Below are 27,633 nucleotides of genomic sequence, written 5' to 3'. Positions count from 1 at the left end.
GAGTGAGTACCGGAAAATTTTTGAATCCGGGCGAGTACCGGCAAAAGGTGGAATCCGTACGAGTACCGAAAAACTGTCCGGACCAGTACGAAAAAAAAGTAGAATGAGTGAGTACTGGAACATTGTTGAATCCGGGCGAGTACCGGTAAAAGGTGGAATCCATGTGAGTGCTGAAAAACTGTCCGAACCAGTACGGAAAAATAGTAGAATGAGTGTGAGTACCGGGGCATTGGTTAATCCGGGCGTGTACCGGCAAAAGGTGGAATCCGTGCGAGTACCGAAAATATTGTCCGGACCAGTACCGAAAAATGGTAGAATGAGTGTGAGTACCGGAACATTGTTGAATCCGGGCAAGTACCGGCGAAAGGTGGAATCCGTGCGAGTACCGAAAAACAGTCCGAACCAGTACGAAAAAATAGTAGGATCAGTGTGAGTACCGGAACATTGTTGAATCCAGGCGAGTACCGGCAAAAGATGGAATCCATGCGAGTGCCGAAAAACTGTCTGGACCAGTACGAAGAAATAGTAGAATGAGTGTGAGAACCATAACATTGTTGAATCCGGGTGAGTACCGGCAAAAGGTCGAATCCATGTGAGTGCTGAAAAACTGTCCGGACCAGTACGGAAAAATGGTAGAATGAGTGTGAGTACCGGAGCATTGGTTAATCCGGACGTGTACCGGCAAAAGGTGGAATCCGTGCGAGTACCGAAAATATTGTCCGGACCAGTACCGAAAAATGGTAGAATGAGTGTGAGTACCGGAACATTGTTCAATCCGGGCGAGTACCGGCAAAAGGTCGAATCCGTGCGAGTACCGAAAAACTGTCAGGACCAGTACGGAAAAATGGTAGAATGAGTGTGAGTACCGCAACATTGGTTAATCAGGGCGAGTACCTTAAAACTGTCCGGACGAGTACCGAAAAATGGTAGAATCAGTGTGAGTACCGGAACATTTTTGAATCCGGGCGAGTACCGGCAAAAGGTGGAATCCGTACGAGTACCGAAAAACTGTCCGGACCAGTACTAAAAAATAGTAGAATGAGTGAGTACCGGAACATTGTTGAATCCGGGCGAGTACCGGCAAAAGGTGGTATCCGTGCGAGTGCCGAAAAACTGTCTGGACCAGTACGGAAAAATAGTAGAATGAGTGTGAGAACCTGAACATTGTTGACTCCGGCCGAGTACCGGCAAAAGGTGGAATCCATGCAAGTGCTGAAAAACTGTCAGGACCAGTACGGAAAAATGGTAAAATGAGTGTGAGTACCACAACATTGTTGAATCCGGGCGAGTACCGGCAAACGGTGGAATCCGTGCGGGTACTTTAAAACTGTCCGGACGAGTACCGAAAAATTGTAGAATCAGTGTGCATACCGGAACATTTTTGAATCCAGGCGAGTACCGGCAAAAGGTGGAATCCGTACGAGTACCGAAAAACTTTCCGGACCAGTACTGGAACATTGTTGAATCTGGGCGAGTACCGAAAATCTATCCGGAAGAGTTTAGAAAAATGCTAGAATAAGTGTGAGTACCGAAAAACTGTCCGGACGAGTACCTAAAAACGCTAGAATCAATGTGAGTACTGGAAAATGGTAGAATCCGGGCAAGTACCAGGAAAAGGTCGAATCCGTGCGAGCACCCAAAAACTTTCCGAAAGAGTTTCGAAAAATGGTAGAATCCGTGTGAGTACCGAAAAATGGTAGAATCCGTGCGAGTACCGAAAAAAATGTCCGGACCAGTACCGAAAAATGGTAGAATGAGTTTGAGTACCGGAACATTGTTGAATCCGGGCGAGTACCGAGAAAAGGTGGAATCCGTGCGAGTACCGAAAAACAGTCCAGACCAGTACGGAAAAATAGTAGAATGAGTGTCAGTACCGGAACATTGTTGAATCCGGGCGAGTACCGGCAAAAGGTGGAATCCATGCGAGTGCTGAAAAACTGTCAGGACCAGTACGGAAAAATGGTAGAATGAGTGTGAGTACCGGAGCATTGGTTAATCCGGGCGTGTACCGGGAAAAGGTGGAATCCGTGCGAGTACCGAGAAAAATGTCCGGACCAGTACCGAAAAATGGTAGAATGAGTGTGAGTACCGGAATATAGTTGAATCCGGGCGAGTACCGGGAAAAGGTGGAATCCGTGCGAGTACCGAAAAACAGTCCTGACCAGTACGGAAAAATAGTAGAATGAGTGTCAGTACCGGAACATTGTTGAATCCGGGCGAGTATCGGCAAAAGGTGGAATCCATGCGAGTGCTGAAAAACTGTCCGGACCAGTACGGAAAAATAGTAGAATGAGTGCGAGTACCGGAGCATTGGTTAATCCGGGCGTGTACCGGCAAAAGGTAGAATTCGTGCGAGTACCGAAAAACAGTCCGAACCGGTACGAAAAAATAGTAGAATCAGTGTGAGTACCGGAACATTGTTGAATCCGGGCGAGTACCCGCAAAAGGTGGAATCCGTGCGAGTGCCGAAAAGCTGTCTGGACCAGTACGGAAAAATAGTAGAATGAGTGTGAGAACCTGAACATTGTTGAATCCGGGCGAGTACCGGCAAAAGGTGGAATCCATGCGAGTGCTAAAAAACTGTCAGGACCAGTACGGAAAAATGGTAGAATGAGTGTGAGTACCGCAACATTGTTGAATCCGGGCGAGTACCGGCAAATGGTGAAATCCGTGCGGGTACCTTAAAACTGTCCGGACGAGTACCGAAAAATGGTAGAATCACTGTGAGTACCGGAACATTTTTGAATTCGGGCGAGTACCGGCAAAAGGTGGAATCCATGCGAGTGGTGAAAAATTGTCAGGACAAGTACGGAAAAATGGTAGAATGAGTATGAGTACCGCAACATTGTTGAATCCGGGAGAGTACCGGCAAAAGGTGGAATCCGTGCAGGTACCTTAAAACTATGCGGACGAGTACCGAAAAATGGTAGAATCAGTGTGAGTACCGGAACATTATTGAATCCGGGCGAGTACCGGCAAAATGTGGAATCCATGCGAGTGCTGAAAAACTATCCGGACCAGTACGGAAAAATGGTAGAATGAATGTGTGTACCGGAGCATTGGTTAATTCGGGCGTGTACCGGCAAAAGGGGGAATCCGTGCGAGTACCGAAAAAAATGTCCGGACCAGTACCGAAAAATGGTAGAATGAGTGTGAGTACCGGAACATTGTTTAATCCAGGCGAGTACCGAAAAACAGTCCGGACCAGTACGGTAAAACAGTAGAATAAGTGTGAGTACCGGAACATTGTTGAATCCTGGCGAGTACCGACAAAAGGTGGAATCCATGCGAGTGCTGAAAAACTGTCCGGACCAGTACGGAAAAATGGTAGAATGAGTGTGAGTACCGGAGCATTGGTTAATCCGGGCGTGTACCGGCAAAAGGTGGAATCCGTGCGAGTACCGAAAAACAGTCCGGACCAGTACGGAAAATTAGTATAATCAGTGTGAGTACCGGAACATTGTTGAATCCGGGCGAGTACCGAAAATCTATCCGGAAGAGTTTAGAAAAATGCTAGAATAAGTGTGAGTACCGAAAAACTGTCCGGACGAGTACCTAAAAACGCTAGAATCAATGTGAGTACTGGAAAATGGTAGAATCCGGGCAAGTACCAGGAAAAGGTCGAATCCGTGCGAGCACCCAAAAACATTCCGAAAGAGTTTCGAAAAATGGTAGAATCCGTGTGAGTACCGAAAAATGGTAGAATCCGTGCGAGTACCGAAAAAAATGTCCGGACCAGTACCGAAAAATGGTAGAATGAGTTTGAGTACCGGAACATTGTTGAATCCGAGCGAGTACCGAGAAAAGGTGGAATCCGTGAGAGTACCGCAAAACAGTCCAGACCAATACGGAAAAATAGTAGAATGAGTGTCAGTACCGGAACATTGTTGAATCCGGGCGAGTACCGGCAAAAGGTGGAATCCATGCGAGTGCTGAAAAACTGTCAGGACCAGTACGGAAAAATGGTAGAATGAGTGTGAGTACCGGAGCATTGGTTAATCCGGGCGTGTACCGGGAAAAGGTGGAATCCGTGCGAGTACTGAGAAAAATGTCCGGACCAGTACCGAAAAATGGTAGAATGAGTGTGAGTACCGGAAAATTGTTGAATCCGGGCGAGTACCGAAAAACTATCCGAAAGAGTTTAGAAAAATGCTAGAATAAGTGTGAGTACCGAAAAACTGTCCGGACGAGTACCTAAAAACGCTAGAATCAATGTGAGTACTGGAAAATGGTAGAATCCGGGCAAGTACCAGGAAAAGGTCGAATCCGTGCGAGCACCCAAAAACTTTCCGAAAGAGTTTCGAAAAATGGTAGAATCCGTGTGAGTACCGAAAAATGGTAGAATCCGTGCGAGTACCGAAAAACTGTCCGGACGAGTACCTAAAAACGCTAGAATCAGTGTGAGTACCGGAAAATGGTAGAATCCGGCGAGTACCGGGAAAAGGTAGAATCCGTGCGAGAACGAAAAACTGTCCGGACGAGTACCAAAAAACGCTAGAATCAGTGTGAGTACCGGAAAATGGTAGAATCAGGCGACTACCGGGAAAAGGTAGAATCCGTGCGAGTACCGAAAAACTATCCGGAAGAGTTTCAAAAAATGGTAGAATCCGTGTGAGTACCGAAAAATGGTAGAATCCGGGCGAGTACCGGGAAAAGGTAGAATCCGGGCGAGTACCGGGAAAAGGTAGAATCCGTGCGAGAACGAAAAACTGTCCGGACGAGTACCTAAAAACACTAGAATCAGTGTGAGTACCGGAAAATGGTTGAATCAGGCGAGTACCGGGAAAAGGTAGAATCCGTGCGAGTACCAAAAAACTATCCGGAAGAATTTCGAAAAATGGTAGAATCCGTGTGAGTACCGAAAAATGGTAGAATCCGGACGAGTACCGGGAAAAGGTAGAATCCGGGCGAGTACCGGGAAAAGGTAGAATCCGTGCGAGTACCGAAAAACTGTCCGGACGAGTACCTAAAAAAGCTAGAATCAGTGTGAGTACCGAAAAAAGGTAGAATCCGGCGAGTACCGGGAAAAGGTAGAATCCGTGCGAGAACGAAAAACTGTCCGGACGAGTACCTAAAAATGCTAGAATCAGTGTGAGTACCGGAAAATGTTAGATTCCGGGCGAGTACCGGGAAAAGGTAGAATCCGTGCAAGTACCCAAAAACTATCCGGAAGAGTTTTGAAAAATGGTAGAATCCGGGCGATATCCGGGAAAAGGTAGAATCCGTGCGAGTATCGAAAAACTGTCCGGACAAGTACCTAAAAACGCTAGAATCAGTGTGAGTACGGGAAAATGGTAGAATCCGGGCGATTACCGGGAAAAGGTAGAATTCGTGCGAGTACCGAAAAACTATCCAGAAGAGTTAAGAAAAATGCTAGAATAAGTGTGAGTACCGGAAAACGGTAGAATCCGGGCGAGTACCGAAAATATGTCCGGACGAGTACCTAAAAACGCTAGAATCAGTGTGAGTACCGGAAAATGGAAGAATCCGGGCGAGTACCGGGAAAAGGCAGAATCCGTGCGAGTACCCTAAAACTATCCGGAAGAGTTTCGAAAAATGGTAGAATCAGTGTGAGTACCGAAAAATGGTAGAATCCTGGCGAACCCCGGGAAAAGGTAGAATCCGTGCGAGTACCGAAAAACTGTCCGGACGAGTACCTAAAAACGCTAGAATCAGTGTGACTACCGGAAAATGGTAGAATCCGGGCGACTACCGGGAAAAGGTAGAATCCGTGCGAGTACCCAAAAACTTTCCGAAAGAGTTTCGAAAAATGGTAGAATCCGTGTGAGTACCGAAAAATGGTAGAATCCGTGCGAGTACAGAAAAATGGTAGAATCCGGGCGAGTACCGGGAAAAGGTAGAATCCGTGCGAGTACCGAAAAACTGTCCGGACGAGTACCTAAAAACGCTAGAATCAGTGTGAGTACCGGAAAATGGTAGAATCCGGCGAGTACCGGGAAAAGGTAGAATCCGTGCGAGAACGAAAAACTGTCCGGACGAGTACCTAAAAACGCTAGAATCAGGGTGAGTACCGGAAAATGGTAGAATCCGGCGAGTACCGGGAAAAGGTATAATCCGTGCGAGAACGAAAAACTGTCCGGACGAGTACCTAAAAACGCTAGAATCAGTGTGAGTACCGGAAAATGGTGGAATCAGGCGAGTACCGGGAAAAGGTAGAATCCGTGCGAGTACCAAAAAACTATCCGGAAGAATTTCGAAAAATGGTAGAATCCGTGTGAGTACCGAAAAATGGTAGAATCCGGGCGAGTACCGAGAAAAGGTAGAATCCGGGCGAGTACCGGGAAAAGGTAGAGTCCGTGCGAGTACCGAAAAACTGTCCGGACGAGTACCTAAAAACGCTAGAATCAGTGTGAGTACCGGAAAATGGTAGAATCCGGCGAGTACCGGGAAAAGGTAGAATCCGTGCGAGAACGAAAAACTGTCCGGACGAGTACCTAAAAACGCTAGAATCAGGGTGAGTACCGGAAAATGGTAGAATCCGGCGAGTACCGGGAAAAGGTATAATCCGTGCGAGAACGAAAAACTGTCCGGACGAGTACCTAAAAATGCTAGAATCAGTGTGAGTACCGGAAAATGTTAGATTCCGGGCGAGTACCGGGAAAAGGTAGAATCCGTGCAAGTACCCAAAAACTATCCGGAAGAGTTTTCAAAAATGGTAGATTCCGGGCGATTACCGGGAAAAGGTAGAATCCGTGCGAGTACCGAAAAACTATCCAGAAGAGTTTAGAAAAATGCTAGAATAAGTGTGAGTACCGGAAAACGGTAGAATCCGGGCGAGTACCGAAAATATGTCCGGACGAGTACCTAAAAACGCTAGAATCAGTGTGAGTACCGGAAAATGGTAGAATCCGGGCGAGTACCGAGAAAAGGCAGAATCCGTGCGAGTACCCTAAAACTATCCGGAAGAGTTTCGAAAAATGGTAGAATCAGTGTGAGTACCGAAAAATGGTAGAATCCGGGCGAACCCCGGGAAAAGGTAGAATCCGTGCGAGTACCGAAAAACTGTCCGGACGAGTACCTAAAAACGCTAGAATCAGTGTGAGTACCGGAAAATGGTAGAATCCGGGCGACTACCGGGAAAAGGTAGAATCCGTGCGAGTACCCAAAAACTTTCCGGAAGAGTTTCGAAAAAAGGCAGAATCCGTGTGAGTACCGAAAAATGGTAGAATCCGTGCGAGTACAGAAAAATGGTAGAATCCGGGCGAGTACCGGGAAAAGGTAGAATCCGTGCGAGTACCGAAAAACTGTCCGGACGAGTACCTAAAAACGCTAGAATCAATGTGAGTACCGGAAAATGGTAGAATCCGGCGAGTACCGGGAAAAGGTAGAATCCGTGCGAGAACGAAAAACTCTCCGGACGAGTACCTAAAAACCCTAGAATCAGTGTGAGTACCGGAAAATAGTAGAATCCGGACGATTACCGGGAAAAGGTAGAATCCGTGCGAGTACCGAAAAACTATCCGGAAGAGCTTAGAAAAATGCTAGAATAAGTGTGAGTACCGGATAACGGTAGAATCAGGGCGAGTACCGAAAAACTGTCCAGAGGAGTACCTAAAAACGCTAGAATCAGTGTGAGTACCGGAAAATGGTAGAATCCGACGAGTACCGGGAAAAGGTAGAATCCGTGCGAGATCGAAAAACTGTCCGGACGAGTACCTAAAAACCCTAGAATCAGTGTGAGTACCAGAAAATAGTAGAATCCGGGCGATTACCGGGAAAAGGTAGAATCCGTGCGAGTACCGAAAAACTATCCGGAAGAGTTTAGAAAAATGCTAGAATAAGTGTGAGTACCGGAAAACGGTAGAATCGGGGCGAGTACCGAAAAACTGTCCGGACGAGTACCTAAAAACGCTAGAATCAGTGTGAGTACCGCAAAATGGTAGAATCCGGGGGAGTACCGGGAAAAGGTAGAATCCGTGCGAGTACCCAAAAACTATCCGGAAGAGTTTCGAAAAATGGTAGAATCCGTGTGAGTACCGAAAAATGGTAGAATCCGGGTGAGTACCGGGAAAAGGTAGAATCCGTGCGAGTACCGAAAAACTGTCCGGACGAGTACCTAAAAACGCTAGAATCAGGGTGAGTACCGGAAAATGGTAGAATCCGGCGAGTACCGGGAAAAGGTAGAATCCGGCGAGTACCGGGAAAAGGTAGAATCCGTGCGAGAACGAAAAATTGTCCGGACGAGTACCTAAAAACACTAGAATCAGTGTGAGTACCGGAAAATGGTAGAATCCGGGCAAGTACCGGGAAAAGGTAGAATCCGTGCGAGTACCGAAAAACTATCCGGAAGAGTTTCGAAAAATGGTAGAATCCGGGCGATTACCGGGAAAAGGTAGAATCTGTGCGAGTACCGAAAAACTGTCCGGACAAGTACCTAAAAACGCTAGAATCAGTGTGAGTACCGAAAAATGGTAGAATCCGGGCTATTATCGGGAAAAGGTAGAATCCGTGCGAGAACCGAAAAACTATCCGGAGGAGTTTAGAAAAATGCTAGAATAAGTGTGAGTACCGGGAAAAGGTAGAATCCGTGCGAGAACGAAAAACTGTCCGGACGAGTACCTAAAAACCCTAGAATCAGTGTGAGTAACGGAAAATAGTAGAATCCGGGTGATTACCGGGAAAAGGTAGAATCCGTTCGAGTACCGAAAAACTATCGGGAAGAGTTTAGAAAAATGCTAGAATAAGTGTGAGTACCGGAAAACGGTAGAATCGGGGCGAGTACCGAAAAACTGTCCGGACGAGTACCTAAAAACGCTAGAATCAGTGTGAGTACCGGAAAATGGTAAAATCCGGGCGAGTACCGGGAAAAGGCAGAATCCGTGCGAGTACCCTAAAACTATCCGGAAGAGTTTCGAAAAATGGTAGAATCAGTGTGAGTACCTGAAAATGGTAGAATCCTGGCGAACCCCGGGAAAAGGTAGAATCCGTGCGAGTACCGAAAAACTGTCCGGACGAGTACCTAAAAACGCTAGAATCAGTGTGAGTACCGGAAAATGGTAGAATCCGGGCGACTACCGAGAAAAGGTAGAATCCGTGCGAGTACCCAAAAACTTTCCGAAAGAGTTTCGAAAAATGGTAGAATCCGTGTGAGTATCGAAAAATGGTAGAATCCGTGCGAGTACCGAAAAATGGTAGAATCCGGGCGAGTACCGGGAAAAGGTAGAATCCGTGCGAGTACCGAAAAACTGTCCGGACGAGTACCTAAAAACGCTAGAATCAGTGTGAGTACCGGAAAATGGTAGAATCCGGCGAGTACCGGGAAAAGGTAGAATCCGTGCGAGAACGAAAAATTGTCCGAACGAGTACCTAAAAACACTAGAATCAGTGTGAGTACCGAAAAATGGTAGAATCCGGGGGAGTACCGGGAAAAGGTAGAATCCGTGCGAGTACCCAAAAACTATCCGGAAGAGTTTCGAAAAATGGTAGAATCCGTGTGAGTACCGAAAAATGGTAGAATCCGGGTGAGTACCGGGAAAAGGTAGAATCCGTGCGAGTACCGAAAAACTGTCCGGACGAGTACCTAAAAACGCTAGAATCAGGGTGAGTACCGGAAAATGGTAGAATCCGGCGAGTACCGGGAAAAGGTAGAATCCGTACGAGAACGAAAAATTGTCCGGACAAGTACCTAAAAACGCTAAAATCAGTGTGAGTACCGGAAAATGGTAGAATCCGGGCGATTATCGGGAAAAGGTAGAATCCGTGCGAGAACCGAAAAACTATCCGGAAGAGTTTAGAAAAATGCTAGAATAAGTGTGAGTACCGGGAAAAGGTAGAATCCGTGCGAGAACGAAAAACTGTCCGGACGAGTACCTAAAAACCCTAGAATCAGTGTGAGTACCGGAAAATAGTAGAATCCGGGCGATTACCGGGAAAAGGTAGAATCCGTGCTAGTACCGAAAAACTATCGGGAAGAGTTTAGAAAAATGCTAGAATAAGTGTGAGTACTGGAAAACGGTAGAATCCGTGCGAGTACCGAAAAATTGTCCGGACGAGTACCTAAAAACACTAGAATCAGTGTGAGTACCGGAAAATGGTAGAATCCAGGCGAGTACCGGGAAAAGGTAGAGTCCGTGCGAGTACCCAAAAACTATCCGGGAAGAGTTTCGAAAAATGGTAGAATCCGTGTGAGTACCGAAAAATTGTAGAATCCGGGTGAGTACCGGGAAAAGGTAGAATCCGTGCGAGTACCGAAAAATTGTCCGGACGAGTACCTAAAAACGCTAGAATCAGTGTGAGTACCGGAAAATGGTAGAATCCGGCGAGTACCGGGAAAATGTAGAATCCGTGCGAGAACGAAAAACTGTCCGAACGAGTACCTAAAACCACTAGAATCAGTGTGAGTACCGAAAAATGGTAGAATCCGGGGGAGTACCGGGAAAAGGTAGAATCCGTGCGAGTACCCAAAAACTATCCGGAAGAGTTTCGAAAAATGGTACAATCCGGGCGATTACCGGGAAAAGGTAGAATCCGTGCGAGTACCGAAAAACTGTCCGGACAAGTACCTAAAAACGCTAGAATCAGTGTGAGTACAGGAAAATGGTAGAATCCGGGCGATTATCGGGAAAAGGTAGAATCCGTGCGAGAACCGAAAAACTATCCGGAAGAGTTTAGAAAAATGCTAGAATAAGTGTGAGTACCGGAAAATGGTAGAATCGGGGCGAGTACCGAAAAACTGTCCGGACGAGTACCTAAAAACGCTAGAATCAGTGTGAGTACCGGAAAATGGTAGAATCCGGCGAGTACCGGGAAAAGGTAGAATCCGTGCGAGAACGAAAAACTGTCCGAACGAGTACCTAAAAACACTAGAATCAGTGTGAGTACCGAAAAATGGTAGAATCCGGGGGAGTACCGGGAAAAGGTAGAATCCGTGCGAGTACCCAAAAACTATCCGGAAGAGTTTCGAAAAATGGTAGAATCCGTGTGAGTACCGAAAAATGGTAGAATCCGGGTGAGTACCGGGAAAAGGTAGAATCCGTGCGAGTACCGAAAAACTGTCCGGACGAGTACCTAAAAACGCTAGAATCAGGGTGAGTACCGGAAAATGGTAGAATCCGGCGAGTACCGGGAAAAGGTAGAATCCGTACGAGAACGAAAAATTGTCCGGACGAGTACCTAAAAACACTAGAATCAGTGTGAGTACCGGAAAATGGTAGAATCCGGGCAAGTACCGGGAAAAGGTAGAATCCGTGCGAGTACCCAAAAACTATCCGGAAGAGTTTCGAAAAATGGTAGAATCCGGGCGATTACCGGGAAAAGGTAGCATCCGTGCGAGTACCGAAAAACTGTCCGGACAAGTACCTAAAAACGCTAAAATCAGTGTGAGTACCGGAAAATGGTAGAATCCGGGCGATTATCGTGAAAAGGTAGAATCCGTGCGAGAACCGAAAAACTATCCGGAAGAGTTTAGAAAAATGCTAGAATAAGTGTGAGTACCGGGAAAAGGTAGAATCCGTGCGAGAACGAAAAACTGTCCGGACGAGTACCTAAAAACCCTAGAATCAGTGTGAGTACCGGAAAATAGTAGAATCCGGGCGATTACCGGGAAAAGGTAGAATCCGTGCGAGTACCGAAAAACTATCGGGAAGAGTTTAGAAAAATGCTAGAATAAGTGTGAGTACCGGAAAACGGTAGAATCCGTGCGAGTACCGAAAAATTGTCCGGACGAGTACCTAAAAACACTAGAATCAGTGTGAGTACCGGAAAATGGTAGAATCCAGGCGAGTACCGGGAAAAGGTAGAGTCCGTGCGAGTACCCAAAAACTATCCGGGAAGAGTTTCGAAAAATGGTAGAATCCGTGTGAGTACCGAAAAATTGTAGAATCCGGGTGAGTACCGGGAAAAGGTAGAATCCGTGCGAGTACCGAAAAATTGTCCGGACGAGTACCTAAAAACGCTAGAATCAGTGTGAGTACCGGAAAATGGTAGAATCCGGCGAGTACCGGGAAAATGTAGAATCCGTGCGAGAACGAAAAACTGTCCGAACGAGTACCTAAAACCACTAGAATCAGTGTGAGTACCGAAAAATGGTAGAATCCGGGGGAGTACCGGGAAAAGGTAGAATCCGTGCGAGTACCCAAAAACTATCCGGAAGAGTTTCGAAAAATGGTACAATCCGGGCGATTACCGGGAAAAGGTAGAATCCGTGCGAGTACCGAAAAACTGTCCGGACAAGTACCTAAAAACGCTAGAATCAGTGTGAGTACAGGAAAATGGTAGAATCCGGGCGATTATCGGGAAAAGGTAGAATCCGTGCGAGAACCGAAAAACTATCCGGAAGAGTTTAGAAAAATGCTAGAATAAGTGTGAGTACCGGAAAATGGTAGAATCGGGGCGAGTACCGAAAAACTGTCCGGACGAGTACCTAAAAACGCTAGAATCAGTGTGAGTACCGGAAAATGGTAGAATCCGGGCGAGTACCGGGAAAAGATAAAATCCGTGCGAGTACCCAAAAACTATCCGGAAGAGTTTCGAAATATGGTAGAATCCGTGTGAGTACAGAAAAATGGTAGAATCCGGGCGAGTACCGGGAAAAGGTAGAATCCGTGCGAGTACCGAAAAACTGTCCGGACGAGTACCTAAAAACGCTAGAATCAGTGTGAGTACCGGAAAATGGTAGAATCCGGCGAGTACCGGGAAAAGGTAGAATCCGTGCGAGAACGAAAAACTGTCCGGACGAGTACCTAAAAACCCTAGAATCAGTGTGAGTACCGGAAAATAGTAGAATCCGGGCGATTACCGGGAAAAGGTAGAATCCGTGCGAGTACCGAAAAACTATCCGGAAGAGTTTAGAAAAATGCTAGAATAAGTGTGACTATCGAAAAACGGTAGAATCAGGGCGAGTACCGAAAAACTGTCCGGACGAGTACCTAAAAACGCTAGAATCAGTGTGAGTACCGGAAAATGGTAGAATCCGGCGAGTACCGGGAAAAGGTAGAATCCGTGCGAGAACGAAAAACTGTCCGGACGAGTACCTAAAAACCCTAGAATCAGTGTGAGTACCGGAAAATAGTAGAATCCGGGCGATTACCGGGAAAAGGTAGAATCCGTGCGAGTACCGAAAAACTATCGGGAAGAGTTTAGAAAAATGCTAGAATAAGTGTGAGTACCGGAAAACGGTAGAATCCGTGCGAGTACCGAAAAATTGTCCGGACGAGTACCTAAAAACACTAGAATCAGTGTGAGTACCGGAAAATGGTAGAATCCAGGCGAGTACCGGGAAAAGGTAGAGTCCGTGCGAGTACCCAAAAACTATCCGGGAAGAGTTTCGAAAAATGGTAGAATCCGTGTGAGTACCGAAAAATGGTAGAATCCGGGTGAGTACCGGGAAAAGGTAGAATCCGTGCGAGTACCAAAAAATTATCCGGACGAGTACCTAAAAACGCTACAATCAGTGTGAGTACCGGAAAATGGTAGAATCCGGCGAGTACCGGGAAAAGGTAGAATCCGTGCGAGAACGAAAAACTGTCCGAACGAGTACCTAAAAACACTAGAATCAGTGTGAGTACCGAAAAATGGTAGAATCCAGGGGAGTACCGGGAAAAGGTAGAATCCGTGCGAGTACCCAAAAACTATCCGGAAGAGTTTCGAAAAATGGTACAATCCGGGCGATTACCGGGAAAAGGTAGAATCCGTGCGAGAACGAAAAACTGTCCGGACGAGTACCTAAAAACCCTAGAATCAGTGTGAGTACCGGAAAATAGTAGAATCCGGGCGATTATCGGGAAAAGGTAGAATCCGTGCGAGTACCGAAAAACTATCGGGAAGAGTTTAGAAAAATGCTAGAATAAGTGTGAGTACCGGAAAACGGTAGAATCCGTGCGAGTACCGAAAAATTGTCCGGACGAGTACCTAAAAACACTAGAATCAGTGTGAGTACCGGAAAATGGTAGAATCCAGGCGAGTACCGGGAAAAGGTAGAGTCCGTGCGAGTACCCAAAAACTATCCGGGAAGAGTTTCGAAAAATGGTAGAATCCGTGTGAGTACCGAAAAATGGTAGAATCCGGGTGAGTACCGGGAAAAGGTAGAATCCGTGCGAGTACCGAAAAATTATCCGGACGAGTACCTAAAAACGCTACAATCAGTGTGAGTACCGGAAAATGGTAGAATCCGGCGAGTACCGGGAAAAGGTAGAATCCGTGCGAGAACGAAAAACTGTCCGAACGAGTACCTAAAAACACTAGAATCAGTGTGAGTACCGAAAAATGGTAGAATCCAGGGGAGTACCGGGAAAAGGTAGAATCCGTGCGAGTACCCAAAAACTATCCGGAAGAGTTTCGAAAAATGGTACAATCCGGGCGATTACCGGGAAAAGGTAGAATCCGTGTGAGTACCGAAAAACTGTCCGGACAAGTACCTAAAAACGCTAGAATCAGTGTGAGTACAGGAAAATGGTAGAATCCGGGCGATTATCGGGAAAAGGTAGAATCCGTGCGAGAACCGAAAAACTATCCGGAAGAGTTTAGAAAAATGCTAGAATAAGTGTGAGTACCGGAAAATGGTAGAATCGGGGCGAGTACCGAAAAACTGTCCGGACGAGTACCTAAAAACGCTAGAATCAGTGTGAGTACCGGAAAATGGTAGAATCCGGCGAGTACCGGGAAAAGGTAGAATCCGTGCGAGAACGAAAAACTGTCCGGACGAGTACCTAAAAACCCTAGAATCAGTGTGAGTACCGGAAAATAGTAGAATCCGGGCGATTACCGGGAAAAGGTAGAATCCGTGCGAGTACCGAAAAACTATCGGGAAGAGTTTAGAAAAATGCTAGAATAAGTGTGAGTACCGGAAAACGGTAGAATCCGTGCGAGTACCGAAAAATTGTCCGGACGAGTACCTAAAAACACTAGAATCAGTGTGAGTACCGGAAAATGGTAGAATCCAGGCGAGTACCGGGAAAAGGTAGAGTCCATGCGAGTACCCAAAAACTATCCGGGAAGAGTTTCGAAAAATGGTAGAATCCGTGTGAGTACCGAAAAATTGTAGAATCCGGGTGAGTACCGGGAAAAGGTAGAATCCGTGCGAGTACCGAAAAACTGTCCGGACGAGTACCTAAAAACGCTAGAATCAGTGTGAGTACCGAAAAATGGTAGAATCCGGCGAGTACCGGGAAAATGTAGAATCCGTGCGAGAACGAAAAACTGTCCGAACGAGTACCTAAAACCACTAGAATCAGTGTGAGTACCGAAAAATGGTAGAATCCGGGTGAGTACCGGGAAAAGGTAGAATCCGTGCGAGTACCGAAAAACTGTCCGGACGAGTACCTAAAAACGCTAGAATCAGGGTGAGTACCGGAAAATGGTAGAATCCGGCGAGTACCGGGAAAAGGTAGATTCCGTGCGAGTACCGAAAAACTATCGGGAAGAGTTTAGAAAAATGCTAGAATAAGTGTGAGTACCGGAAAACAGTAGAATCGGGGCGAGTACCGAAAAACTGTCCGGACGAGTACCTAAAAACGCTAGAATCAGTGTGAGTACCGGAAAATAGTAGAATCCGGGCGAGTACCGGGAAAAGGCAGAATCCGTGCGAGTACCCTAAAACTATCCGGAAGAGTTTCGAAAAATGGTAGAATCAGTGTGAGTACCTGAAAATGGTAGAATCCTGGCGAACCCCGGGAAAAGGTAGAATCCGTGCGAGTACCGAAAAACTGTCCGGACGAGTACCTAAAAACGCTAGAATCAGTGTGAGTACCGAAAAATGGTAGAATCCGGCGAGTACCGGGAAAATTTAGAATCCGTGCGAGAACGAAAAACTGTCCGAACGAGTACCTAAAACCACTAGAATCAGTGTGAGTACCGAAAAATGGTAGAATCCGGGTGAGTACCGGGAAAAGGTAGAATCCGTGCGAGTACCGAAAAACTGTCCGAACGAGTACCTAAAAACGCTAGAATCAGGGTGAGTACCGGAAAATGGTAGAATCCGGCGAGTACCGGGAAAAGGTAGAATCCGTGCGAGAAAGAAAAATTGTCCGGACGAGTACCTAAAAACACTAGAATCAGTGTGAGTACCGGAAAATGGTAGAATCCGGGCGATTATCGGGAAAAGGTAGAATCCGTGCGAGAACCGAAAAACTATCCGGAAGAGTTTAGAAAAATGCTAGAATAAGTGTGAGTACCGGGAAAAGGTAGAATCCGTGCGAGAACGAAAAACTGCCCGGACGAGTACCTAAAAACCCTAGAATCAGTGTGAGTACCGGAAAATAGTAGAATCCGGGCGATTACCGGGAAAAGGTAGAATCCGTGCGAGTACCGAAAAACTATCGGGAAGAGTTTAGAAAAATGCTAAAATAAGTGTGAGTACCGGAAAACGGTATAATCGAGGCGAGTACCGAAAAACTGTCCGGACGAGTACCTAAAAACGCTAGAATCAGTGTGAGTACCGGAAAATGGTAAAATCCGAGCGAGTACCGGGAAATGGCAGAATCCGTGCGAGTACCCTAAAACTATCCGGAAGAGTTTCGAAAAATGGTAGAATCAGTGTGAGTACCTGAAAATGGTAGAATCCTGGCGAACCCCGGGAAAAGGTAGAATCCGTGCGAGTACCGAAAAACTGTCCGGACGAGTACCTAAAAACGCTAGAATCAGTGTGAGTACCGGAAAATGGTAGAATCCGGGCGACTACCGGGAAAAGGTAGAATCCGTGCGAGTACCCAAAAACTTTCCGAAAGAGTTTCGAAAAATGGTAGAATCCGTGTGAGTACCGAAAAATGGTAGAATCCGTGCGAGTACCGAAAAATGGTAGAATCCGGGCGAGTACCGGGAAAAGGTAGAATCCGTGCGAGTACCGAAAAACTGTCCGGACGAGTACCTAAAAACGCTAGAATCAGTGTGAGTACCGGAAAATGGTAGAATCCGGCGAGTACCGAGAAAAGGTAGAATCCGTGCGAGAACGAAAAACTGTCCGAACGAGTACCTAAAAACGCTAGAATCAGGGTGAGTACCGGAAAATGGTAGAATCCGGGCGAGTACCGGGAAAAGGTAGAATCCGTGCGAGTACCCAAAAACTATCCGGAAGAGTTTCGAAAAATGGTACAATCCGGGCGATTACCGGGAAAAGGTAGAATCCGTGCGAGTACCGAAAAACTGTCCGGACAAGTACCTAAAAACGCTAGAATCAGTGTGAGTACCGGAAAATGGTAGAATCCGGGCGATTACCGGGAAAAGGTAGCATCCGTGCGAGTACCGACAAACTGTCCGGACAAGTACCTAAAAACGCTAGAATCAGTGTGAGTACCGGAAAATGGTAGAATCCGGGCGATTATCGGGAAAAGGTAGAATCCGTGCGAGAACCGAAAAACTATCCGGAAGAGTTTAGAAAAATGCTAGAATAAGTGTGAGTACCGGGAAAAGGTAGAATCCGTTCGAGAACGAAAAACTGTCCGGACGAGTACCTAAAAACCCTAGAATCAATGTGAGTACCGGAAAATAGTAGAATCCGGGCGATTACCGGGAAAATGTAGAATCCGTGCGAGTACCGAAAAACTATCGGGAAGAGTTTAGAAAAATGCTAGAATAAGTGTGAGTACCGGAAAACGGTAGAATCGGGGCGAGTACCGAAAAACTGTCCGGACGAGTACCTAAAAACGCTAGAATCAGTGGGAGTACCGAAAAATGGTAGAATCCGGGGGAGTACCGGGAAAAGGTAGAATCCGTGCGAGTACCCAAAAACTATCCGGAAGAGTTTCGAAAAATGGTAGAATCCGTGTGAGTACCGAAAAATGGTAGAATCCGGGTGAGTACCGGGAAAAGGTAGAATCCGTGCGAGTACCGAAAAACTGTCCGGACGAGTACCTAAAAACGCTAGAATCAGTGTGAGTACCGGAAAATGGTAGAATCCGGGCGACTACCGGGAAAAGGTAGAATCCGTGCGAGTACCCAAAAACTTTCCGAAAGAGTTTCGAAAAATGGTAGAATCCGTGTGAGTACCGAAAAATGGTAGAATCCGTGCGAGTACCGAAAAATGGTAGAATCCGGGCGAGTACCGGGAAAAGGTAGAATCCGTGCGAGTACCGAAAAACTGTCCGGACGAGTACCTAAAAACACTAGAATCAGTGTGAGTACCGGAAAATGGTAGAATCCAGGCGAGTACCGGGAAAAGGTAGAATCCGTGCGAGTACCCAAAAACTATCCGGAAGAGTTTCGAAAAATGGTAGAATCCGGGCGATTACCGAGAAAAGGTAGAATCCGTGCGAGTACCGAAAAACTGTCCGGACAAGTACCTAAAAACGCTAGAATCAGTGTGAGTACCGGAAAATGGTAGAATCCGGGCGATTATCGGGAAAAGGTAGAATCCGTGCGAGAACCGAAAAACTATCCGGAAGAGTTGAGAAAAATGCTAGAATAAGTGTGAGTACCGGGAAAAGGTAGAATCCGTGCGAGAACGAAAAACTGCCCGGACGAGTACCTAAAAACCCTAGAATCAGTGTGAGTACCGGAAAATAGTAGAATCCGGGCGATTACCGGGAAAAGGTAGAATCCGTGCGAGTACCGAAAAACTATCGGGAAGAGTTTAGAAAAATGCTAGAATAAGTGTGAGTACCGGAAAACGGTAGAATTGGGGCGAGTACCGAAAAACTGTCCGAACGAGTACCTAAAAACGCTAGAATCAGTGCGAGTACCGAAAAATGGTAGAATCCGGGGGAGTACCGGGAAAAGGTAGAATCCGTGCGAGTACCCAAAAACTATCCGGAAGAGTTTCGAAAAATGGTAGAATCCGTGTGAGTACCGAAAAATGGTAGAATCCGGGTGAGTACCGGGAAAAGGTAGAATCCGTGCGAGTACCGAAAAACTGTCCGGACGAGTACCTAAAAACGCTAGAATCAGGGTGAGTACCGGAAAATGGTAGAATCCGGCGAGTACCAGGAAAAGGTAGAATCCGTGCGAGAACGAAAAATTGTCCGGACGAGTACCTAAAAACACTAGAATCAGTGTGAGTACCGGAAAATGGTAGAATCCGGGCGAGTACCGGGAAAAGGTATAATCCGTGCGAGTACCCAAAAACTATCCGGAAGAGTTTCGAAAAATGGTAGAATCCGGGCGATTACCGGGAAAAGGTAGAATCCGTGCGAGTACCGAAAAACTGTCCGGACAAGTACCTAAAAACGCTAGAATCAGTGTGAGTACCGGAAAATGGTAGAATCCGGGCGATTATCGGGAAAAGGTAGAATCCGTGCGAGAACCGAAAAACTATCCGGAAGAGTTTACAAAAATGCTAGAATAAGTGTGAGTACCGGGAAAAGGTAGAATCCGTGCGAGAACGAAAAACTGCCCGGACGAGTACCTAAAAACCCTAGAATCAGTGTGAGTACCGGAAAATAGTAGAATCCGGGCGATTACCGGGAAAAGGTAGAATCCGTGCGAGTACCGAAAAACTATCGGGATGAGTTTAGAAAAATGCTAGAATAAGTGTGAGTACCGGAAAACGGTAGAATCGAGGCGAGTACCGAAAAACTGTCCGGACGAGTACCTAAAAACGCTAGAATCAGTGTGAGTACCGGAAAATGGTAAAATCTGAGCGAGTACCGGGAAAAGGCAGAATCCGTGCGAGTACCCTAAAACTATCCGGAAGAGTTTCGAAAAATGGTAGAATCAGTGTGAGTACCTGAAAATGGTAGAATCCTGGCGAACCCCGGGAAAAGGTAGAATCCGTGCGAGTACCGAAAAACTGTCCGGACGAGTACCTAAAAACGCTAGAATCAGTGTGAGTACCGGAAAATGGTAGAATCCGGGCGACTACCGGGAAAAGGTAGAATCCGTGCGAGTACCCAAAAACTTTCCGAAAGAGTTTCGAAAAATGGTAGAATCCGTGTGAGTACCGAAAAATGGTAGAATCCGTGCGAGTACCGAAAAATGGTAGAATCCGGGCGAGTACCGGGAAAAGGTAGAATCCGTGCGAGTACCGAAAAACTGTCCGGACGAGTACCTAAAAACACTAGAATCAGTGTGAGTACCGGAAAATGGTAGAATCCAAGCGAGTACCGGGAAAAGGTGGAATCCGTGCGAGTACCCAAAAACTATCCGGAAGAGTTTCGAAAAATGGTAGAATCCGGGCGATTACCGGGAAAAGGTAGAATCCGTGCGAGTACCGAAATACTGTCCGGACAAGTACCTAAAAACGCTAGAATCAGTGTGAGTACCGGAAAATGGTAGAATCCGGGCGATTATCGGGAAAAGGTAGAATCCGTGCGAGAACCGAAAAACTATCCGGAAGAGTTTAGAAAAATGCTAGAATAAGTGTGAGTACCGGGAAAAGGTAGAATCCGTGCGAGTACGAAAAACTGCCCGGACGAGTACCTAAAAACCCTAGAATCAGTGTGAGTACCGGAAAATAGTAGAATCCGGGCGATTACCGGGAAAAGGTAGAATCCGTGCGAGTACCGAAAAACTATCGGGAAGAGTTTAGAAAAATGCTAGAATAAGTGTGAGTACCGGAAAACGGTAGAATTGGGGCGAGTACCGAAAAACTGTCCGGACGAGTACCTAAAAACGCTAGAATCAGTGCGAGTACCGAAAAATGGTAGAATCCGGGGGAGTACCGGGAAAAGGTAGAATCCGTGCGAGTACCCAAAAACTATCCGGAAGAGTTTCGAAAAAGGGTAGAATCCGTGTGAGTACCGAAAAATGGTAGAATCCGGGTGAGTACCGGGAAAAGGTAGAATCCGTGCGAGTACCGAAAAACTGTCCGGACGAGTACCTAAAAACGCTAGAATCAGGGTGAGTACCGGAAAATGGTAGAATCCGGCGAGTACCAGGAAAAGGTAGAATCCGTGCGAGAACGAAAAATTGTCCGGACGAGTACCTAAAAACACTAGAATCAGTGTGAGTACCGGAAAATGGTAGAATCCGGGCGAGTACCGGGAAAAGGTATAATCCGTGCGAGTACCCAAAAACTATCCGGAAGAGTTTCGAAAAATGGTAGAATCCGAGCGATTACCGGGAAAAGGTAGAATCCGTGCGAGTACCGAAAAAACTGTCCGGACAAGTACCTAAAAACGCTAGAATCAGTGTGAGTACCGGAAAATGGTAGAATCCGGGCGATTATCGGGAAAAGGTAGAATCCGTGCGAGAATCGAAAAACTATCCGAAAGAGTTTAGAAAAATGCTAGAATAAGTGTGAGTACCGGGAAAAGGTAGAATCCGTGCGAGAACGTAAAACTGCCCGGACGAGTACCTAAAAACCCTAGAATCAGTGTGAGTACCGGAAAATGGTAGAATCCGGGCGAGTACAGGGAAAAGGTAGAATCCGTGCTAGTACTCTAAAACTATCCGGAAGAGTTTCGAAAAATGGTAGAATCAGTGTAAGTACCGGAAAATGGTAGAATCCGGGCGATTATCGGGAAAAGGTAGAATCCATGCGAGTACCCAAAAACTTTCCGAAAGAGTTTCGAAAAATTGTAGAATCCGTGTGAGTACCGAAAAATGGTAGAATCCGTGCGAGTACCGAAAAATGGTAGAATCCGGGCGAGTACCGGGAAAAGGTAGAATCCGTGCGAGTACAGAAAAACTGTCCGGACGAGTACCTAAAAACGCTAGAATCAGTGTGAGTACCGGAAAATGGTAGAATCCGGGCGATTACCGGGAAAAGGTAGAATCCGTGCTAGTACTCTAAAACTATCCGGAAGAGTTTCGAAAAATGGTAGAATCATTGTGAGTACCGGAAAATGGTAGAATCCGGGCGATTACCGGGAAAAGGTAGAATCCGTGCGAGTACCCAAAAACTTTCCGAAAGAGTTTCGAAAAATTGTAGAATCCGTGCGAGTACCGAAAAATGGTAGAATCCGTGCGAGTACCGAAAAACTGTCCGGACGAGTACTTAAAAACGCTAGAATCAGTGTGAGTACCGGAAAACGGTGGAATCAGGCGAATACCGGGAAAAGGTAGAATCCGTGCGAGTACCAAAAAACTATCCGGAAGAATTTCGAAAAATGGTAGAATCCGGGCGATTACCGGGAAAAGGTAGAAACCGTGCGAGTACCGAAAATCTGTCCGGACAAGTACCTAAAAACGCTAGAATCAGTGTGAGTACCGGAAAATGGTAGAATCCGGGCGAGTACCGGGAAAAGGCAGAATCCGTGCGAGTACCCTAAAACTATCCGGAAGAGTTTCGAAAAATGGTAGAATCAGTGTGAGTACCGGAAAATGGTAGAATCCTGGCTATCCCCGGGAAAAGGTAGAATCCGTGCGAGTACCGAAAAACTGTCCGGACGAGTACCTAAAAACGCTAGAATCAGTGTGAGTACCGGAAAATGGTAGAATCCGGGCGACTACCGGGAAAAGGTAGAATCCGTGCGAGTACCAAAAAACTTTCCGAAAGAGTTTCGAAAAATGGTAGAATCCGTGTGAGTACCGACAAATGGTAGAATCCGTGCGAGTACCGAAAAATTGTAGAATCCGGGCGAGTACCCGGAAAAGGTAGAATCCGTGCGAGTACCGAAAAATTGTCCGGACGAGTACCTAAAAACACTAGAATCAGTGTGAGTACCGGAAAATGGTAGAATCCGGCGAGTACCGGGAAAAGGTAGAATCTGTGCGAGAACGAAAAACTGTCAGGACGAGTACCTAAAAACACTAGAATCAGTGTGAGTACCGGAAAATGGTAGAATCCGGGCGATTACCGGGAAAAGGTAGAATCCGTGCTAGTACTCTAAAACTATCCGGAAGAGTTTCGAAAAATGGTAGAATCATTGTGAGTACCGGAAAATGGTAGAATCCGGGCGATTACCGGGAAAAGGTAGAATCCGTGCGAGTACCCAAAAACTTTCCGAAAGAGTTTCGAAAAATTGTAGAATCCGTGCGAGTACCGAAAAATGGTAGAATCCGTGCGAGTACCGAAAAACTGTCCGGACGAGTACCTAAAAACGCTAGAATCAGTGTAAGTACCGGAAAACGGTGGAATCAGGCGAGTACCGGGAAAAGGTAGAATCCGTGCGAGTACCAAAAAACTATCCGGAAGAATTTCGAAAAATGGTAGAATCCGGGCGATTACCGGGAAAAGGTAGAAACCGTGCGAGTACCGAAAATCTGTCCGGACAAGTACCTAAAAACGCTAGAATCAGTGTGAGTACCGGAAAATGGTAGAATCCGGGCGAGTACCGGGAAAAGGCAGAATCCGTGCGAGTACCCTAAAACTATCCGGAAGAGTTTCGAAAAATGGTAGAATCAGTGTGAGTACCGGAAAATGGTAAAATCCTGGCGATCCCCGGGAAAAGGTAGAATCCGTGCGAGTACCGAAAAACTGACGGACGAGTACCTAAAAACGCTAGAATTAGTGTGAGTACCGGAAAATGGTAGAATCCGGGCGACTACCGGGAAAAGGTAGAATCCGTGCGAGTACCCAAAAACTTTCCGAAAGAGTTTCGAAAAATGGTAGACTCCGTGTGAGTACCGAAAAATGGTAGAATCCGTGCGAGTACCGAAAAATGGTAGAATCCGGGCGAGTACCGGGAAAAGGTAGAATCCGTGCGAGTACAGAAAAACTGTCCGGACGAGTACCTAAAAACGCTAGAATCAGTGTGAGTACCGGAAAATGGTAGAATCCGGGCGATTACCGGGAAAAGGTAGAATCCGTGCTAGTACTCTAAAACTATCCGGAAGAGTTTCGAAAAATGGTAGAATCATTGTGAGTACCGGAAAATGGTAGAATCCGGGCGATTACCGGGAAAAGGTAGAATCCGTGCGAGTACCCAAAAACTTTCCGAAAGAGTTTCGAAAAATTGTAGAATCCGTGCGAGTACCGAAAAATGGTAGAATCCGTGCGAGTACCGAAAAACTGTCCGGACGAGTACCTAAAAACGCTAGAATCAGTGTGAGTACCGGAAAACGGTGGAATCAGGCGAGTACCGGGAAAAGGTAGAATCCGTGCGAGTACCAAAAAACTATCCGGAAGAATTTCGAAAAATGGTAGAATCCGGGCGATTACCGGGAAAAGGTAGAAACCGTGCGAGTACCGAAAATCTGTCCGGACAAGTACCTAAAAACGCTAGAATCAGTGTGAGTACCGGAAAATGGTAGAATCCGGGCGAGTACCGGGAAAAGGCAGAATCCGTGCGAGTACCCTAAAACTATCCGGAAGAGTTTCGAAAAATGGTAGAATCAGTGTGAGTACCGGAAAATGGTAAAATCCTGGCGATCCCCGGGAAAAGGTAGAATCCGTGCGAGTACCGAAAAACTGTCCGGACGAGTACCTAAAAACGCTAGAATTAGTGTGAGTACCGGAAAATGGTAGAATCCGGGCGACTACCGGGAAAAGGTAGAATCCGTGCGAGTACCCAAAAACTTTCCGAAAGAGTTTCGAAAAATGGTAGACTCCGTGTGAGTACCGAAAAATGGTAGAATCCGTGCGAGTACCGAAAAATGGTAGAATCCGGGCGAGTACCGGGAAAAGGTAGAATCCGTGCGAGTACAGAAAAACTGTCCGGACGAGTACCTAAAAACGCTAGAATCAGTGTGAGTACCGGAAAATGGTAGAATCCGGGCGATTACCGGGAAAAGGTAGAATCCGTGCTAGTACTCTAAAACTATCCGGAAGAGTTTCGAAAAATGGTAGAATCATTGTGAGTACCGGAAAATGGTAGAATCCGGGCGATTACCGGGAAAAGGTAGAATCCGTGCGAGTACCCAAAAACTTTCCGAAAGAGTTTCGAAAAATTGTAGAATCCGTGCGAGTACCGAAAAATGGTAGAATCCGTGCGAGTACCGAAAAACTGTCCGGACGAGTACCTAAAAACGCTAGAATCAGTGTGAGTACCGGAAAACGGTGGAATCAGGCGAGTACCGGGAAAAGGTAGAATCCGTGCGAGTACCAAAAAACTATCCGGAAGAATTTCGAAAAATGGTAGAATCCGGGCGATTACCGGGAAAAGGTAGAAACCGTGCGAGTACCGAAAATCTGTCCGGACAAGTACCTAAAAACGCTAGAATCAGTGTGAGTACCGGAAAATGGTAGAATCCGGGCGAGTACCGGGAAAAGGCAGAATCCGTGCGAGTACCCTAAAACTATCCGGAAGAGTTTCGAAAAATGGTAGAATCAGTGTGAGTACCGGAAAATGGTAAAATCCTGGCGATCCCAGGGAAAAGGTAGAATCCGTGCGAGTACCGAAAAACTGTCCGGACGAGTACCTAAAAACGCTAGAATTAGTGTGAGTACCGGAAAATGGTAGAATCCGGGCGACTACCGGGAAAAGGTAGAATCCGTGCGAGTACCCAAAAACTTTCCGAAAGAGTTTCGAAAAATGGTAGACTCCGTGTGAGTACCGAAAAATGGTAGAATCCGGGTGAGTACCGGGAAAAGGTAGAATCCGTGCGAGTACCGAAAAACTGTCCGGACGAGTACCTAAAAACGCTAGAATCAGTGTGAGTACCGGAAAATGGTAGAATCCGGGCGACTACCGGGAAAAGGTAGAATCCGTGCGAGTACCAAAAAACTTTCCGAAAGAGTTTCGAAAAATGGTAGAATCCGTGCGAGTACCGAAAAATTGTAGAATCCGGGCGAGTACCCGGAAAAGGTAGAATCCGTGCGAGTACCGAAAAATTGTCCGGACGAGTACCTAAAAACACTAGAATCAGTGTGAGTACCGGAAAATGGTAGAATCCGGCGAGTACCGGGAAAAGGTAGAATCTGTGCGAGAACGAAAAACTGTCAGGACGAGTACCTAAAAACACTAGAATCAGTGTGAGTACCGGAAAATGGTAGAATCCGGGCGAGTACCGGGAAAAGGTAGAATCCGTGCTAGTACTCTAAAACTATCCGGAAGAGTTTCGAAAAATGGTAGAATCAGTGTGAGTACCGGAAAATAGTAGAATCCGGGCAATTATCGGGAAAAGGTAGAATCCATGCGAGTACCCAAAAACTTTCCGAAAGAGTTTCGAAAAATTGTAGAATCCGTGTGAGTACCGAAAAATGGTAGAATCCGTGCGAGTACCGAAAAATGGTAGAATCCGGGCGAGTACCGGGAAAAGGTAGAATCTGTGCGAGTACCCAAAAACTTTCCGAAAGAGTTTCGAAAAATTGTAGAATCCGTGTGAGTACCGAAAAATGGTAGAATCCGTGCGAGTACCGAAAAACTGTCCGGACGAGTACCTAAAAATGCTAGAATCAGTGTGAGTACCGGAAAACGGTGGAATCAGGCGAGTACCGGGAAAAGGTAGAATCCGTGCGAGTACCGAAAAACTATCCGGAAGAGTTTCGAAAAATGGTAGAATCCGTGTGAGTACCGAAAAATGGTAGAATCCGGGTGAGTACCGGGAAAAGGTAGAATCCGTGTGAGTACCGAAAAACTGTCCGGACGAGTACCTAAAAACGCTAGAATCAGGGTGAGTACCGGAAAATGGTAGAATCCTGGCGAACCCCGGGAAAAGGTAGAATCCGTGCGAGTACCGAAAAACTGTCCGGACGAGTACCTAAAAACGCTAGAATCAGTGTGAGTACCGGAAAATGGTAGAATCCGGGCGACTACCGGGAAAAGGTAGAATCCGTGCGAGTACCCAAAAACTTTCCGAAAGAGTTTCGAAAAATGGTAGAATCCGTGTGAGTACCGAAAAATGGTAGAATCCGTACGAGTACCGAAAAATGGTAGACTCCGTGTGAGTACCGAAAAATGGTAGAATCCGGGTGAGTACCGGGAAAAGGTAGAATCCGTGCGAGTACCGAAAAACTGTCCGGACGAGTACCTAAAAACGCGAGAATCAGTGTGAGTACTGGAAAATGGTAGAATCCGGGCGAGTACCGGGAAAAGGCGGAATCCGTGCGAGTACGCTAAAACTATCCGGAAGAGTTTCGAAAAATGGTAGAATCCGTGCTAGTACTCTAAAAATTTCCGAAAGAGTTTCGAAAAATGGTAGAATCCGTGTGAGTACCGAAAAATGGTAGAATCCGTGCGAGTACCGAAAAATGGTAGAATCCGGGCGAGTACCCGGAAAAGGTAAAATCCGTGCGAGTACCGAAAAATTGTCCGGACGAGTACCTAAAAACACTAGAATCAGTGTGAGTACCGGAAAATGGTAGAATCCGGCGAGTACCGGGAAAAGGTAGAATCTGTGCGAGAACGAAAAACTGTCAGGACGAGTACCTAAAAACACTAGAATCAGTGTGAGTACTGGAAAATGGTAGAATCTGGGCGAGTACAGGGAAAAGGTAGAATCCGTGCTAGTACTCTAAAACTATCCGGAAGAGTTTCGAAAAATGGTAAAATCATTAAGAGTACCGGAAAATGGTAGAATCCGGGCGATTATCGGGAAAAGGTAGAATCCATGCGAGTACCCAAAAACTTTCCGAAAGAGTGTCGAAAAATTGTAGAATCCGTGTGAGTACCGAAAAATGGTAGAATCCGTGCGAGTACAGAAAAATGGTAGAATCCGGGCGAGTACCGGGAAAAGGTAGAATCCGTGCGAGTACAGAAAAACTGTCCGGACGAGTACCTAAAAACGCTAGAATCAGTGTGAGTACCGGAAAATGGTAGAATCCGGCGAGTACCGGGAAAAGGTAGAATCCGTGCGAGAACGAAAAACTGTCCGAACGAGTACCTAAAAACACTAGAATCAGTGTGAGTACCGAAAAATGGTAGAATCCGGGCGAGTACCGGGAAAAGGTAGAATCCGTGCGAGAACCCAAAAACTATCCGG

The sequence above is a fragment of the Vitis vinifera genome, chromosome 10 (assembly GCF_030704535.1).
Source record: "Vitis vinifera cultivar Pinot Noir 40024 chromosome 10, ASM3070453v1".
In the NCBI taxonomy this organism is placed as follows: domain Eukaryota; kingdom Viridiplantae; phylum Streptophyta; class Magnoliopsida; order Vitales; family Vitaceae; genus Vitis; species Vitis vinifera.
The sequence above is the reverse complement of the archived record's forward strand: the minus strand, read 5'-3'. Positions refer to the sequence as shown.